Source organism: Lynx canadensis, chromosome C2 (assembly GCF_007474595.2).
Source record: "Lynx canadensis isolate LIC74 chromosome C2, mLynCan4.pri.v2, whole genome shotgun sequence".
Classification (NCBI taxonomy): Eukaryota; Metazoa; Chordata; class Mammalia; order Carnivora; family Felidae; genus Lynx; species Lynx canadensis.
Genome location: NC_044311.2, coordinates 147,727,324 through 147,742,296, shown reverse-complemented (window position 1 = coordinate 147,742,296; position 14,973 = coordinate 147,727,324). Strand labels below are relative to the sequence as shown.

Genomic DNA, 14,973 nt, shown 5'->3' with positions numbered 1-14,973 from the left:
TGGAGGAATGTTTCCCACCTCTTCCTGGTTTGGTGCCCCAGGACCCTGCAGTGGGGCTAGGAGTCAGAGAGATGCACAGAGAGCCTCCCTGGTAGGATTTCACAAGACCCCCCTCCTTACTCATATCCTTTTCTTGGCCACCGATGTATCCCTCCCACTCCTTGTAGCTTGGGTCTCCCAAGTGCACTGGTCTATCTCCTTCAAAATTTACTTTGCTCATTGTCTTTCCCCTCCAGCTTTGACCTGGAGCAAACCTAGACCGATCCCTTGTTCCTCTTTCTAGTCTCCTAAAAAGGAGTTGCACGCCCAACTAGACCAACATGGCTTCCTTGGGCTCGAGCTGAGGGCTGCCTGCTTGGCTCTTCCTTGACTGGGAACACCAGACCAGGAAGGCCCCCGTTTTCCTTCAGGGAACGTGGTTTCTCTAAGAAAGAATGGTATGGATTTTTGAGGAGAGGAGGGTACTTTAAATGTATAAAATTGCATTTTTGGTAATAACTGAGGAGATATAAAGGTCTTGTTTCATGGCTTTAGAGCAGAGGTAACGTAAAGCACGGTAGAGTTGTCAGAGGAAAACCCAGTAAAGTCATCCTCATGGGCTCCTCGGGCACTTTTTTCATCTTCTCCAGGCCTCCGGTCAAATTCTATGTTTTGATCACCACCAAAACCCTACAGTTAGTCAAAAGTTCCTGCCAGTCAGACTTGAACAAGTTATAAGGAGAACCATCAGTCCACCGTAAGGCCTCAAGATAACTTTAAGGAAGGCAGTAGGTATCATAATGGGCCCAGAAGAAAGACCACTGGACCAGGAGTCTGAGATCTTATAACCCAACCCTATCACCAAGGGTCAACTTGGCGTAGCCTTTGGCAATCCACCAGCGGCTTGCCCCGCTTATCCACCGGAAGATGCGGGGGAATTAGAATTTCTTACGGGGCTGAACCAGATGACGCCTTAAATGCCCTTCCAACTGGGAATCATGTGTGATTCACTCAATCCTTGTAATATCTGCCATTTAATAAACACTGTGGGCCAGGCGTATTGATGCATTTTCACACTAGGCCCTCCCCCAACAACCCGGTGAGGTGGTTTTCATTAACTTCCTTTTCAGAAATAGGGAGAGTCACTTGCCAAGATGCCAGAGCTGGTTGGGGAGGAGAAAGGATTTGGATCTAGGTCTATCCCAGAGGATCCAAAGCGGATAGATACTCTTTCTTGTCTACGACTCTGCCTCCAGCACTTTACGAGTTTACACGGCCTGGCGCCCCTCAAAAGGAAGAAAAAGGCACAGATAGATGGTGCCCACATGGGGACCCTGCCCAGAAAATGGGCAGTTCCAGAGCAAAACTGTCATAGTGACAGGCCTTGCCAACAGCGGCCTCCAACCGTTAAGCACAGGGCCATCTCCCGTCTAGAAATCGGCTCTCTTTTGTCCACAGAGCCCTACACACAAACAATAACTCCATCACCCAGGAGACCACGGAACAAAGGGAGGGAGATAGATATGGACTGAACAGGGTATAAATAAGATGCTGTATGGGCAGAGAGGGAAAATGATTTAAAGGCAGAACCCACCACGGTATTTGACGTGCAGGCTTTTAAATTATGCCTACACTCCTTATATGAGGTGGGTACACAAATGAGCCTGTATTTTCAACGACGTCACATGCCCCGTTCTGCCACCAAAAACAATATTTGTGCTTCATGTGCTGCCCCGTGGTGTTTTAGACCCAGAATCACCTGGCACGGCTCCTGCCCCCAAGATGCAAATTAACTTTTTCATGGGGAGCGGCGGGGAGGGAGGGGTGCAAGGGGAGGCTGGGGGAGGGGTGCAAGCGTGCTCTGCAGGGCCACACTCGGGTGCTGACATTGCTGGGCATGATGGATGCTGCCAGCGCTGTTGCTTAGCAACCCAATACCCTTCAAGAAAATCCAGCAGTCTGGCTGGCTCGCAGAAGCAAGCAGGGCTCGTTCAGCATGGCATCGGGCATGGAAAGATAATAACGATTTTGTTCCAGTTATTAATAATCATGCCTCCCGACTTCCTGTATAGATCGACATACCTGAGGGTACCCAGAGCCTCCCATCAGGTCGGGGCCGGAAAAAGCCCAGTGTTTTGAAATCACCTCCAAATGGGCTTCAGAGCGTAGTGGAATTTTACTGGCTGGTCCCATGATGCTCCTTCCATCCCGGGCCCTTTCCACAACATAAAGGCAGATCTCCACAGCGTGACTCACTAGCATACCTCCGGATAGTTGTTTGTCAGCCCTGTCATGAGTCATGCTTTCTTCAGCTTTCTTTTTTTCTCAAAACCGAAACGCTTGACATTTTAGAATGGGGTTGGGGGGGAGGTTTTTTTAAAAAAAAAAAAAATTGTTTTGTCACTCTGTGGTTTTGTGTGCCAGGGTGGGGGTGTGTGGGAAGAGGTGAGTAATGGCTGCCCGAACAGGTAAACATGAGTGAGGCTGTCCACACCGACCGTCGGTCGCCTGGAGCCTGAGGATGCAGGCATATGTGTCACAGAAGAATGGGAACGCCCCTGGGCTATATCCTAGAAGGGATGCTGTCCAGGCCGTCATTCTGCCTTCCACCCATTCCTTTCCAGCACCCCGCGGCTCCCTGCGTCCCCAGGAAAGAGGTCTGCTTCATTTTGTGCGGTGTAGATAACGGTGCCGTGGGAAGGCTTTAAGAAAAATCCTGCAGGAGTTACAAACGGCAAGGAAAATGGAGATTTCAGATGAAAAAAAAAAAAAAGAGAGAGAGCGAGAAGTCCAATACCAACAACACAGAACGCGTGTTGGGCCAGGCAGATGGCAAGGTTCCTGGGTTTGGGTTAACCAGTTAATTCCCCGATGCCGATGTTAATTGGGTGGGTGATGAACTCGGGCTTATTTTGCGTGGCCCAGCAGAAGTCTCACCCTCTCCATGAAGTCCTCAACCTCTTAGCTTTATTCACTTAGCACACTGTTTTCTCTCCTAAAATTAGTGAGCGCCTCAAAGCCAGGCACCCTTGAATGCATCTCTGTGCATTGCCAACCCAGCACCACATTGAACGTATAGTAGGTGTTCCAGGCACGCCGCCTGTTCGTAGGAGAGACCGATACAACAGTGAATTAGCCAGTCCACTAACTACATCCAATTAAGCTCCTGGAACCCCTATTTGTTCACAAGCTTAACAATACTCGCTGTCCGCTCACAGAAAAGTAACAAGGCTCTAGGAGTGACAACTGAAGACATTTTGAACGTTAGGCAGTATAAAGTCATTAGAAAGCGTTGTTAAAAAAGAAAAGGGAGAGGTTACGAAGAGTGTCCTCGAAGTCAGGGATCAGGACCGATTCCACACACAGGTAAACTGGGGAAGGGAGAAAGTTTGAGCTGACACTAAACACATCCCCTACTAGGCGAGGATAATGCTTGAAATTTCCAAAACATTTGCTTCTTTGGATTAAGACATCGCAGATGCTTGTTAAAAAGGTAAATGTTCTCTTGCAGCAACCACATATTAATCCATTATTAACCTCGAGTGCTTTAGCGAAACTTATTAAATCCACTTGCAGAGTGAAAGGGACGTGAGACAGGTAATTACTTTTTACTCTTTATTAGGAAAGTGTTTAAACATACAAAACCAGAGGCAATCATGTAATAAACACTTACGTGTTCACAGCCAGCGTCAACAATTATCATCCTAAAACCAATCTTGTTTTACCTACCACCTTTCCCAAACTGGATTATTCTGAAGCAAATCCAAAACTTCTTGATGTCTCACGCATGCCGATTTCAGCATAGAGCTCTAAAATATAAGCAGTCAACATTACCACAGTATCAGTATCATACCTAAAACAACAACAACAACAACAATTCCCCGCTATCATCAAATGTCTGGTCAGTAGTTAACGTTCAAATATCCCCAAAAGAGCAGTTCGGTTTTGAGGTAAAAGCAACATCATTTCCAGAATATGGAAGGGACTGGTTCTAGGGCTGGGCCTACCCAGGGGAAGAAGGGACCGTGACGTGAATATCACTTGTTTCACTGTTTCGTTTTGTTCTGTTTTCCAGTTCCACAATTGCCAAGAGCAATCCACGTCAGGGAAAGGACATGAATGTGTAAGCCAAAATATGAATTACTCTCCCTATCAGCCAATGACACTCACCAGTTTCCCCTGGCTGTTATACAAATAATTAAGAATTAGGTTTCCTGATCCCAGCAGTAGTAGGAATTGAGTAGTTAATCCCATTATCAACTTCACCTGATTGTAGATAAGCCAAATGTCCTTGTCTGAGCCTCAGTTTCCTTCTACAATGGAGGCAATAATAGGACATACCCCGCAGGGCTCTTAAGAGAATTAAAGAAGAGAATATATGTAAAGCATTTAGAAAAGCTCCTGGCACAGTAGGTCCATAAGGAACACTAACTATTGTATTGTTATTCCCCAGTCTCCTTGGAAACCAAAGCTTGGGCAAGCTGATGCTTGATGAAGATCCTAATGACCTTATCACGGCCACCGCCTCTGCTTAACAAAATACTGAATCTGAAATTTTTTTTCAACATTTATTCATTTTTCAGAGACACAGAGAGACAGAGCGTGAATGGAGGAAGGGCAGAGAGAGAGGGAGACACAGAATCCGAAGCAAGATCCAGGCTCTGAGCTGTCAGCCCAGAGCCCGACACAGGGCTCGAACTCACGAACCGTGGGATCGTGACCTGAGCGAAGTCAGAAGCTCAACCGACTGAGCCACCCAGGAGCCCTGAATCTGAAATATTTTAAGCTAGTGTTCCTCAAAGTGTGTTCTTTCAGACCACCTGCCTCAAAATCACCCCAAATGATTATTTCAATGTGGATCGCTAGGCCCCGGGCAATTCTTCAGAACGCTAAAGTTTGAGAACTTCTGCTTTAAGTTTGCCCAAATGCTTGTACAGTTAACTCTCCCAACCGGAGAGAAAATGGGGTGCCTGAAAGACAGGTGGTGTAGCAGAAAGGACCTGAGACCTGGAATTGGAAGGCCAGCAGAACGTGGCCATCCATTTACCTGCGGAATGGACCTGGTAATAGCTTCGTAATGGGGCCCCAGAGAGAGCCCAATGAGAGCAATCGATATGCGGTATCACTTACTTATATTATTATCCCAGTTCGGAGAACTTAAATAGAGAATTCCGACTTGGTGCTTCCAAAAGCAGGCCACGTGGTCTAATGATGTTCATGACAAAAGACATCATTCATGACAGTCTCATTCGTTCATCCATTAATAAATATTTATTGAGCGACAGTTCTTTGCCAGGCACTGTGCTGGCATAAATCAGGGAAAAACACAGTCACATTCCCTGCCTTCTAAGCACACACAGGGCTCTGAAATACCCAAGCACAAAGAAGGGACAGGGAGAAACTTAAAGCTCACAAAAGCCAAGAGCTAGAAGAGGATCTTAAGGAACACAGTTCCCTCACAGAACTGGTGGGAAGACACGGGCCCAAAGAAACAAAGCAGCTCCCCGCCCCCCACCCCCTCCAGTAAGACGGTAGCTAGAAAGGCACGGACTTCTTAGTTCTCAGAACTGTCCCTTCTCTGACTGCTGTACCCTTTCCTGCACCAAGAAAAGCAAAGAAGCAAAACAAATATTGAGTCGCTTTTTCTCTATGTCATCAGCATGAATCATTTGAGTTGACAGCAACAAAATTCTTCCCACTTAATGCAATACTATTAAAGTTTCATTTTTCATTTAATTTAAAAGCAGGTTACAAAACAGCATGCGGAATGGGATCTCGTTTTCAGAAACAGTATCTGTGGCGTACATAGAAAAATGGCTATGCAAATCAAAGATTATCGATAGATATTCCCTAGTGACTAGGATCATGTGCGCTTTTTATTTTCTTCTTTATGTTCCTGGAACTTTCCCAGAATTTTCCAAATCCTCTACAAGGAGCACAAATTACTTCTGTAGCAAATAAAAAGGTTATTTCAAAAATAACGTTTGGTTCTTTTTTTTTTTTTTTTTTAAGTCCGTGTGTTTTGCCGTTTTGAAACTAAGTCTAATCTCATGAGAAGTTTCTAGAATCTTTTTATTCGGATTACATCCAAAAAAAATAAGCGCAGTCTTTGTCCTCCAACAAATGAAATGTGGCACAAAAAAGCCACCTGTCACTAGACCTCCTCTAGGATATTCCTTGGATTTACCCAGGCAAAGACGAATAGTCTTGAATGGAACCAACTGATTTACAAGTTCAAGGAATGGCATTATGCCCCATTCTCAGAGGTCAAAGATACACAAAACCTGATCCCGGTCTTGAAGAAATTTGGGGTCTGGCTGAGGATGAAGACATAAAAATATACAAAGCTTAGCAACAAAATGTGAAATTGAACAAACGTGTGATATTGAAAAGCACAGTGTGTGTTGGGCCAGCAAGGATAGTCCACTTAGGGAACCATGGGAGCCAAGTGGCAGATAGAAGATGAAGGGCAATGGGGAGCCACTGAAGCTTTTTGTTGTTGTTTTGTTTTTTAGGAAGGAGGTGACCTAAGATCTGTGTTTCAAAAAGATTAAGGTCCGTAGAATGCATAATTGTATGTGAGTCAGGAGAGGCTGAGGAGAGGGAGGAAAACAACTACAATATATATCAAATGGAAAGAATGCTAGGTTTTAGGTCCAGCTCAGCCACTAATGAGGCAACTTTGAACCTGCCATTTCTACTGCCTATGACTAGTATCCTCACTGGACAACTGGGAGAATGGGCTAGAATCTCTAAAGTCCTTCCCAGCTGTCAAAATTCTTTAGTTCCATGATCCAGGTGAGAATGACCCATGTTGCAGTGGCAAGGACAGGAATGGTTTTATTCTAGCAGGTGCCCCTCGGAGTGTGATGCTAAGTCATCCTAGGCACCAACAAAATAAGGTCAGATTCTCCCCCCCCCCACCTCGCCCTTACTCTTATTTTTAACCCCCAGGGAGGCTTTGCAGCAAATATTTTCTTTTCACCTTTTTTAAATGAGGTATAACGTAACATACTGTGAAATTCACCCTTTTAAAGTATACAATTTAGGGACGCGTGCCTGGCTCAGTTGGTAGAGCATGTGACGCTTGATCTCAGCGTTGTGAGTTCAAGCCCTGCATTGGGCATGAAGACTACTTTTAAAAACTTGTAGGGGCGCCTGGGTGGCTCAGTTGGTTAAGCGTCCGACTTCAGCTCAGGTCACGATCTCGCGGTCCGTGGGTTCGAGCCCCGCGTCGGGCTCTGGGCTGATGGCTCAGAGCCTGGAGCCTGCTTCCGGTTCTGTGTCTCCCTCTCTCTCTGCCCCTCCCCCGTTCATGCTCTGTCTCTCTCTGTCTCAAAAATAAATAAATGTTAAAAAAAAAATTAAAAACTTGTAAATATACATATACACACACACACACACACACACACACACAATTCAGCAGTTTTTATCATATTCACAAAGTTGTACAAACATCACCACTGTCTAATTCCAGAACATTTTCATTACCTCAAAAAAGATATCCCGTACCCATTAGCAGTCACTCCCCGCCCCACCCCCCCACCCCCAGCCCTTGGCAACTGCCACCCTACTTTCTGTCTCTATGGATTTGCCTTTTGACAGATATTCCATATAAATGGAGTCATATAAGCTGTGGCCTTTTGTATCTGGCTTCTTTCACTCAGACGATGTCAATGTCTATCCATGTGGTTGCATGTATCAGCACTTCCTTTTTATGGCTGAATAATATTCCATTGTATGGATATACCACATTTTGTCGGTTCACCCAGTGATGGACATCCGGGTTTTCTCCGCTTTTCCCCAGTACATTAAAGGTCATGCCCTTGTTTTTCAAAGGAAAAGCTGTCACAAGAACTTCCAGTATCTGAACTGAAAAACAAATTTGAGACGGACAGTGGCAAAACCATTTTCATCCACGCTAACTATTGTAGACATTCATTCCGACAACTTTTTCCACTGATACTACCAGGGGTAAACAAAATGATTGTATCTCCAGAGAGTGTGTGACTTTAAGTGAAAATTTTTGAGCAGCAAAGCCCATTCCATGGATTAAAAAATGCCACAGGATTAGGGGATAATCTTTAGCTTTCATGTTCTGCCAATGAGAGAGAAATGAGTTTGTAGATTCCCAGGCATGACGGAAGTCGCGTCTCAGCCTATGTGTGACCTGCTTTTCACTCTGTAAACAACCAGTTCAGACCCAGGCATATCAGCATTTTGGCATTTCTTCTTTTCCCACAGTCCAGGCTGTTAATTTCCTCACTGTATTTTTATGAGCAGGAAAAACATGAAATATCACTGACCTGTCAATATTCGTGTTACAGTGTAAGACCCAAGATGTCCTTGTCCTTTCCTAAATCAAACAGAATTAAAAATAAGGCCAATAAAACATTTATCCCGTTGACATGAGACCTCTGAGTTCAGGCCTTCCTATAAGGGGGCGGGGGCAGAGAGACAGGAAAAAAATAGAATTCAGCTGTATGTTTTCTTCTTGTGGTCCATTAACATAATTTCAAAATTATCATACTGATCAGAAAAGGAATAGACAGGAGAGAATTTGAGGGCTTTATCACCAAGGAAAAACATTTACTACGCACTTGTTTTGTGCCAAGAAGAGGGGTTCCAAGGTCTCTTAGAATCTAATCGAAAAGAGAAAAGATATAACCATTAAAAATCATCACAAGTTTCCAGCTGCTGGGGGGAGGAGAGCATGGGGAGTAACTGCCAATGGGCATTTCTTGTGGGCCTGATGAAATGTTCTTGAATTAGACAGTGGTAAGAGTTGCATAACCTCGTGAATGTAATAACCACTGAAATGTACATTTCAAAAGGGTATGGGAAGGGCACGTGGGTGGCTTAGTCAATTGAGCTTCGGACTCTTGATTTCAGCTCAGATCATGATCCCAGCACTTTGTGCTCCATGCTGAGCGTGGACCCTGCTTGAGATTCTCACACTCTCTCTCTCTCAAATTGAAAAAAAAAAAAAAAAAAAAATCAAGTGTATGGTATGTGAATTATATCTCAATAAAATAAAACATTGAAATCATAATAATGGCACATCATACTACTACCAAAAAAAATGAAAAATCATGTCTGGGGATAGGGTACACAATAGGTTTTGTTTTCATCTCAAGTTTACTGAGATTGAAAAGGTAGGAAATTTCCCTGCATCTGCTGAAGCCCTCCCCACCCTGTCCCCGTAAGGCCCAGCTGCAGGGCCCAGGCCTCCCCGAATCCCCAGCTTTCCCTGCCTCAACGGACACCCCCATCCGCAGACTCTACGGGAGTTCTCTTAACTACTTTGCCCCCAAGGATGTGTTTCGGGCGAATGCTGCCTGGCTTACAACGTGATTTGGAAATACGCTGCTGGCTGTGTTTTATGCATTTTATCAAGTGTTTTTAACTTTGTACCAGCTGGAAGCATGAAGGGCACAGTTTTAGAAGGTTGAAGTTAAATAATAATTTCACACCAGGAAACATTCAGCTGGGGCCACCTAGCACCAGCTGCCTGGGTGGTCGATATTCTTGAGCTCTGGAGGCAGCTTCACATCAGGAGGTAGCGGAGTGGCCACTGGTAGAGTTTGGGGCTGGGTAATACAGTAGTTGAGCCCACGGCCTCTTGGGGACAAGCCGACTGACCGGCCATGTGATCTTGCGCACGTTAATTAACCTGTCTAAACCTCAGTCTCCTCTTCTGTAGAACGGGGATGATTGTATCTATAGGTAACCTATGGGTTTTGGATTAAATGGGCTTAGATGAGCCTTCTGCCACACACTAGCCACTTATAACATGGTTCTGCTATTAGGATTACTAACACTTTTTGTGCTGTTGCTCTCTGACTGTCCTTAAGGAAGGAAGGTGTTTGCCACATCGACTGTCCTCCCAGGAGGCTGGCAGCCTGATCAGGTATATTTTGATTGTCATCCCAGTTAAACTGTTGCATTCTAAAATAAGACAGTGTGGCTAAGGAGCGTGGGTCCAGGGGCATCTTGGGGGAAATGAAGTTGAATTCCCCGACGGAACCAACAAACCAGGTTTTCACATTCTGACATTTTTTCTCTCTCTCTCTCTTTTTTTTTTTTAATGTTTATTTAGTTTTGAGAGAGAGCGCGGGTGAGCAGGGGAGGGGCAGAGAGAGAGGGGGACAGAGGATCTGAAGCAGGCTCTTCGCTGATAGCAGCGAGCCGGATGTGGGGCTTGAACTCGCTAACTGAGATCATGACCTGAGCTGAGGTCAGAGGCTCGACCTACTGAGCTTCTAGGCACCCCGCATTCTAACATTTTTCATCAGCTTTAGACTTGAAGCTATTTAAGCCCAAGTGCCCATTTCTCATAGGTTCGTAAAGCCTGGTCCTGGACCGCCTGTGTCGGAAATACACGGACAAGTTGTTTAAAATAGGAAATTCCCAGGCCCCACCCAGAACTACTTTCCCAGAAGGCTCTAGGGAGGGACCCTGCGTTTGAACGAGCTACTCACAGCCTTTTGGGCCTGCTGGAGGGTAAGCACCACAGCACTGGCCTTGCCTCTACAGTCCAAGTGCTTAACCCTATCGGTGCTTAACACGTTTGCCTTAAGAAATAGAAAAAAAGAGGGGCGCCTGGGTGGCGCAGTCGGCTAAGCGTCCGACTTCAGCCAGGTCATGATCTCGCGGTCCGTGAGTTCGAGCCCCGCGTCAGGCTCTGGGCTGATGGCTCAGAGCCTGGAGCCTGTTTCCGATTCTGTGTCTCCCTCTCTCTCTGCCCCTCCCCTGTTCATGCTCTGTCTCTCTCTGTCCCAAAAATAAATAAAAAACGTTGAAAAAAAAATTAAAAAAAAAAAAAAAGAAATAGAAAAAAAGATGAAATAAAAGTAAGGAAAACAACGAGTGAAAAAAACTTAAAGGCGAAATAAAAATCATGAAAAAATAAACGGATGGGGGTGACCGGGTGGCTCAGTCGGTTAAGCGTCTAACTTCAGCTCAGGTCATGATTTCACCGTATGCCTGTCGGAGCCCTGCATCCGGCTCTGTGCTGACAGCTCAGAGCCTGCTTGGGATTCTCGCTCTCCCTCTCTCTCTCCCCCTCCTCTGCTCTCTCTCTCTCTCTCTCTTTCAAAAAATAAATAAACAAAAAAATAAATGGATGGATGGATGGATGGAGCAGTCCCATGCATCTAATTTCTTTGCCTTTCTTCATCATGTTTCTGAAGGGGAAACCATTAACATTTATTGAGAGAACTTTTCCTCAGTGTAAAAGCAATAAATGCCTCATGCGTGGCACTTAGAAAACACAGAAAAGCAAAGGAAAAGACAAGCAAAACTCACCACCGAGAGGTCACCACCCCCAACATGTTTGTGTAGCTCCTTCTGGTCTTCTATATGATGCATGGAAACACAGGATTGTTTAATATCATCCTATTGTGCACCCCAAAACACTCTTTTGAGCCTGATTTTTTTTTAAGTCAACAATGCATTATTAATATTTTCTCAACTCAGGAAATTTTTCCTCACCATAATTTTAGATGGTAGCATAGTATTCCATCACAGATATACTATGATTTATTTCCTCCCTGTCCAGACACTGAACATTCAAGCTCAGGAACTGATTAACAATAAAATGTACAAGGGTGCCTGGGTGGCTCAGTTGGTTGAGTGTCTGACTTTGGCTCAGGCCATGATCTCACAGTTCAAGGGTTCAAGCCCCCCCATCGGGCTCTGTACTGACAGCCCAGAGCCTGGAGCCTGCTTCAGATTCTGTGTCTCCCTCTCTCTCTGCCCCTTCCCCGCTTGTGTTCTGTCTCTCTCTGTCTCTCAAAAATAAATGAGCATTAAAAAAATTTTTTTAAGAAATAAAATGTACAAAAAAAGAGGGAGCACCTAGGTGGCTCAGTGGGGTAAGCGTCTGACTCTTGATTTCGGCTCAGATCATGATCTCACAGTTCATGAGATCGAGCCTCGATTCGGGCTCTGGGCTCACAGCATGGAACCTCCTTGGCATTCCCTCTCTGTCCCTCCCCTGCTCTCTCTCCCTCTCTCAAAATAAACAAATAAACATTTAAAAAATAAAATTAATGGGGCACCTGAGCGGGTGGCTCAGTCGGTTGAGCGTCCGACTTCGGCTCAGGTCACGATCTCGCAGTCCGTGAGTTCAAGCCCCGCGTTGGGCTCTGTGCTGACAGCTCAGAGCCTGGAGCCTGCTTTGGATTCTGTCTCCCTCTCTGTCTGCCCTTCCCCCACTCACTCACTCTCTCTCTCTCTCTCTCTCTTTTAAAAATAAACATTGGGGCGCCTGGGTGGCGCAGTCGGTTAAGCGTCCGACTTCAGCCAGGTCACAATCTCGCACTCTGTGAGTTCGAGCCCCGCGTCAGGCTCTGGGCTGATGGCTCAGAGCCTGGAGCCTGTTTCTGATTCTGTGTCTCCCTCTCTCTCTGCCCCTCCCCCGTTCATGCTCTGTCTCTCTCTGTCCCAAAAATAAATAAACGTTGAAAAAAAAAATTAAAAAAAAAAATAAACATTAAAAAAATTAAAAAAAATACAATAAAAAAATAAAATTAAAATAAAATAAAATGTACGTGTAGATTTTAATTCACGTCTTCAGTGGACATATGTATTTTTTTAAGTTCCACAATTGATTTCAATCAGTAGCCAGGATTGATGGCTACTACTCACAAGAGTCTACTTCTAGAACGTTCTCAGGAAACTTTTAGAGTTAAAACAAATAAGGAAAATTTCCATGCCTCAAGAATGTCAGCAGACCTGGATTACATAAACTCTGTTGATTCCATGGTGCATAGCACTGTCATAGATCACAAGAGGAGAGAACAGTTACTACTGTCATTGTCACAAGGGGACCAATGTGACCCAGTGCCACCAAGATGGTACCAACTCCATTTCTGATGAACAGTCACTTGGAACCACACAGCGATGCTCTGCCAACTGGAATGATTTATTTTTATCATTTCTTTCCCTTTCATTGCTTCAATTAGTTGCCAAGATATGACAGGAGGAGCTTGCGGCCTCTTTGGGGCTCGGGTGTAGAAGGAACTCCTATACATTTAAAGCCTCAAAGATTAAAGAAAGCCCAGAGTTTATAAAATTATGTGCAATTTAGTTCTTTTGATTTTGTATCTATTTTTTTAATGTTTACTTATTTTTGAGAGAGAAAGAGAGACAGACCACGAGTGGGGGAGGGGGAGAGAGAGAGAGGGAAGCACAGAATCCGAAGCAGGCTCCAGGCTCTGAGCTGTCAGCATGGAGACTGGTGTGGGCTCGAACCCATGGACCCTAAGATCATGACCTGAGTCGACGTCGGACGCTTAACTGACTGAGCCACCCAGTGCCCCAAGTTCTTCTGATTTTTAGACAAACACCCATGCCAGTTTCTTCAGGAATATAACTAAGGAAAGGTGATTTTTAAGAGTTAAAAACTGATTCAAAGGGAACTGGCAACAGTCCCTTGAGAGCAGGCTCAGTCTTGGTTGCCCTCGTTCCCTACAGCATCTGTCACGATCTCTAGCACACAGGGAATGTTTGTGAAATGAAACAATGCTTGAGTGAATGAATGAACTAGGGGATGGTCCTCTCTCCCGTGTTAAGCCATACAATATAGATGGTCTGAACTACTCTGTTTTCCTGGAGTCTTGTTGTTAGTCTCCAAAGACCAGCCCACTAATAACTCCCGTATTGCCTAAAAACTCAAAATAGATGGTCCCTTTATCCATCCTCGCAATCCTCTGCCCAGGATGAAAATCCCCAGAAATATGTCACCAGCCCCCTCTCCACTCCCCACCCCGGGGAAGTCCTCGGTTAGCCAAATGAAAATCTTCCGTATCCCTCACCACCTCTGGGTCACGGGGACATCTGCAAGGTCACACTAATTCATTCGCTACAGAAACTGCGGCCGGGCTAGGGAAAGCTTCCTTCATTCTCAAATCACCTCGACGATGCAGTTCCCAGCCTGTCTCCTCCGCGGGATCGGCTGTGGCCACTGGGCTCACTAGTGTCGTCCACCTTCCTTGTTGTACCCAACAGCCTCGCCCCACACAGAGCCCCAGCCTGACTTACCAGGAACCTCAAAGCCTCTCTGTGGGCCTCCTCGCTGATAAAAACAGCAAATGACTACTCTGTCCCCAAGTGTTATCAACACTTTCTTGGGCAGTACACCTCACTGTGGGATCCAGGAAGATCACATCTGTCCCCTGGGCCTTTCAGAATCCCACTGTGCCACACACTATCCCACGGTCTAGGAGCATGTCCCCTCCCGTCTGTGTGCCTTCCTTGCCCTGACTTTTACTTTCGCTTTTACTACAACTAAATAATTGTGCAAAGAAAAAAAAGGTATAATTTCCTTTTTTTTTTTTTTGCCATATATAATTTCCTGTTTCACACCAACATCCTACAAAGCCTCTCCTGTTCTCACATTTTTATTTGCACCACATATACATACTCTTTTTTTTAAGTAAACAGTGTTCAATGCTTTCTTGTTTACCAATGTATCCTGAGAGCAGATTGTTGCTGCAGGAAGTGTGAGGGCTGAGGGGGCCCAGTGAGGAGTTGAAGGAACATTCGAAGGGCGAGTTTCCGTGGGTTCTAAGACACCTTCACGCTGAGGCTGTGTGATGGGAGCAAGAAACTACCTGTCTGAGCCCCGACACACGTGCAGCCTGCATGAGAGCATGTCTCGGGGATGGCTTTGTTTGTCGCAATACTTCTGAGAGTCTTGCTTGCCGCTAAGCACGGACCCTGAGGTTTGAACAGGGAAAGCTCTAGAAAGAAATGGATTCCGGGGCCAGAGGCTACACTGCAACGTGAGGAGATGGCTCCCCCTAGTGTTGGGATGATTCTTCGGCAACCTGGAAGAGGCTAAGCCAGAGCAGTGACCTTGAATGCTGAGTTGGTGACCGTTTCAAGGTGGCATGACCCAGAGACCAGGAGGAGAAGGAAGGGAAAGGAAGAGGCCCGGGCCCAGGATGGGAGACCGGCTTCTCCAGAGCCTGACATCCCTCTGTCGCC

General features: G+C 45.6%; 2 long non-coding RNA genes across 2 annotated transcripts in view; both read right to left on the bottom strand.

The window, feature by feature from the left end:
• The window catches only part of LOC115523268, a 31,776-nt gene extending 29,508 nt beyond the window's left edge, over positions 1–2,268 (bottom strand). The window contains exon 1 of the long non-coding RNA XR_003971685.1: positions 2,062–2,268. This is a non-coding gene — a long non-coding RNA (uncharacterized LOC115523268). The remainder of the gene's footprint in view (positions 1–2,061) is intronic.
• Positions 2,269–7,277: 5,009 nt separating this feature from the next.
• LOC115524181 lies at positions 7,278–14,215 on the bottom strand. The gene is made up of 5 exons (XR_003971967.1): positions 14,026–14,215; positions 11,287–11,336; positions 8,580–8,621; positions 8,286–8,335; positions 7,278–7,309 (listed from the first exon to the last, which is right to left on the bottom strand). It is a non-coding gene; the product is annotated as an uncharacterized LOC115524181 (long non-coding RNA).
• Between the last annotated feature and the right edge of the window lie 758 nt (positions 14,216–14,973).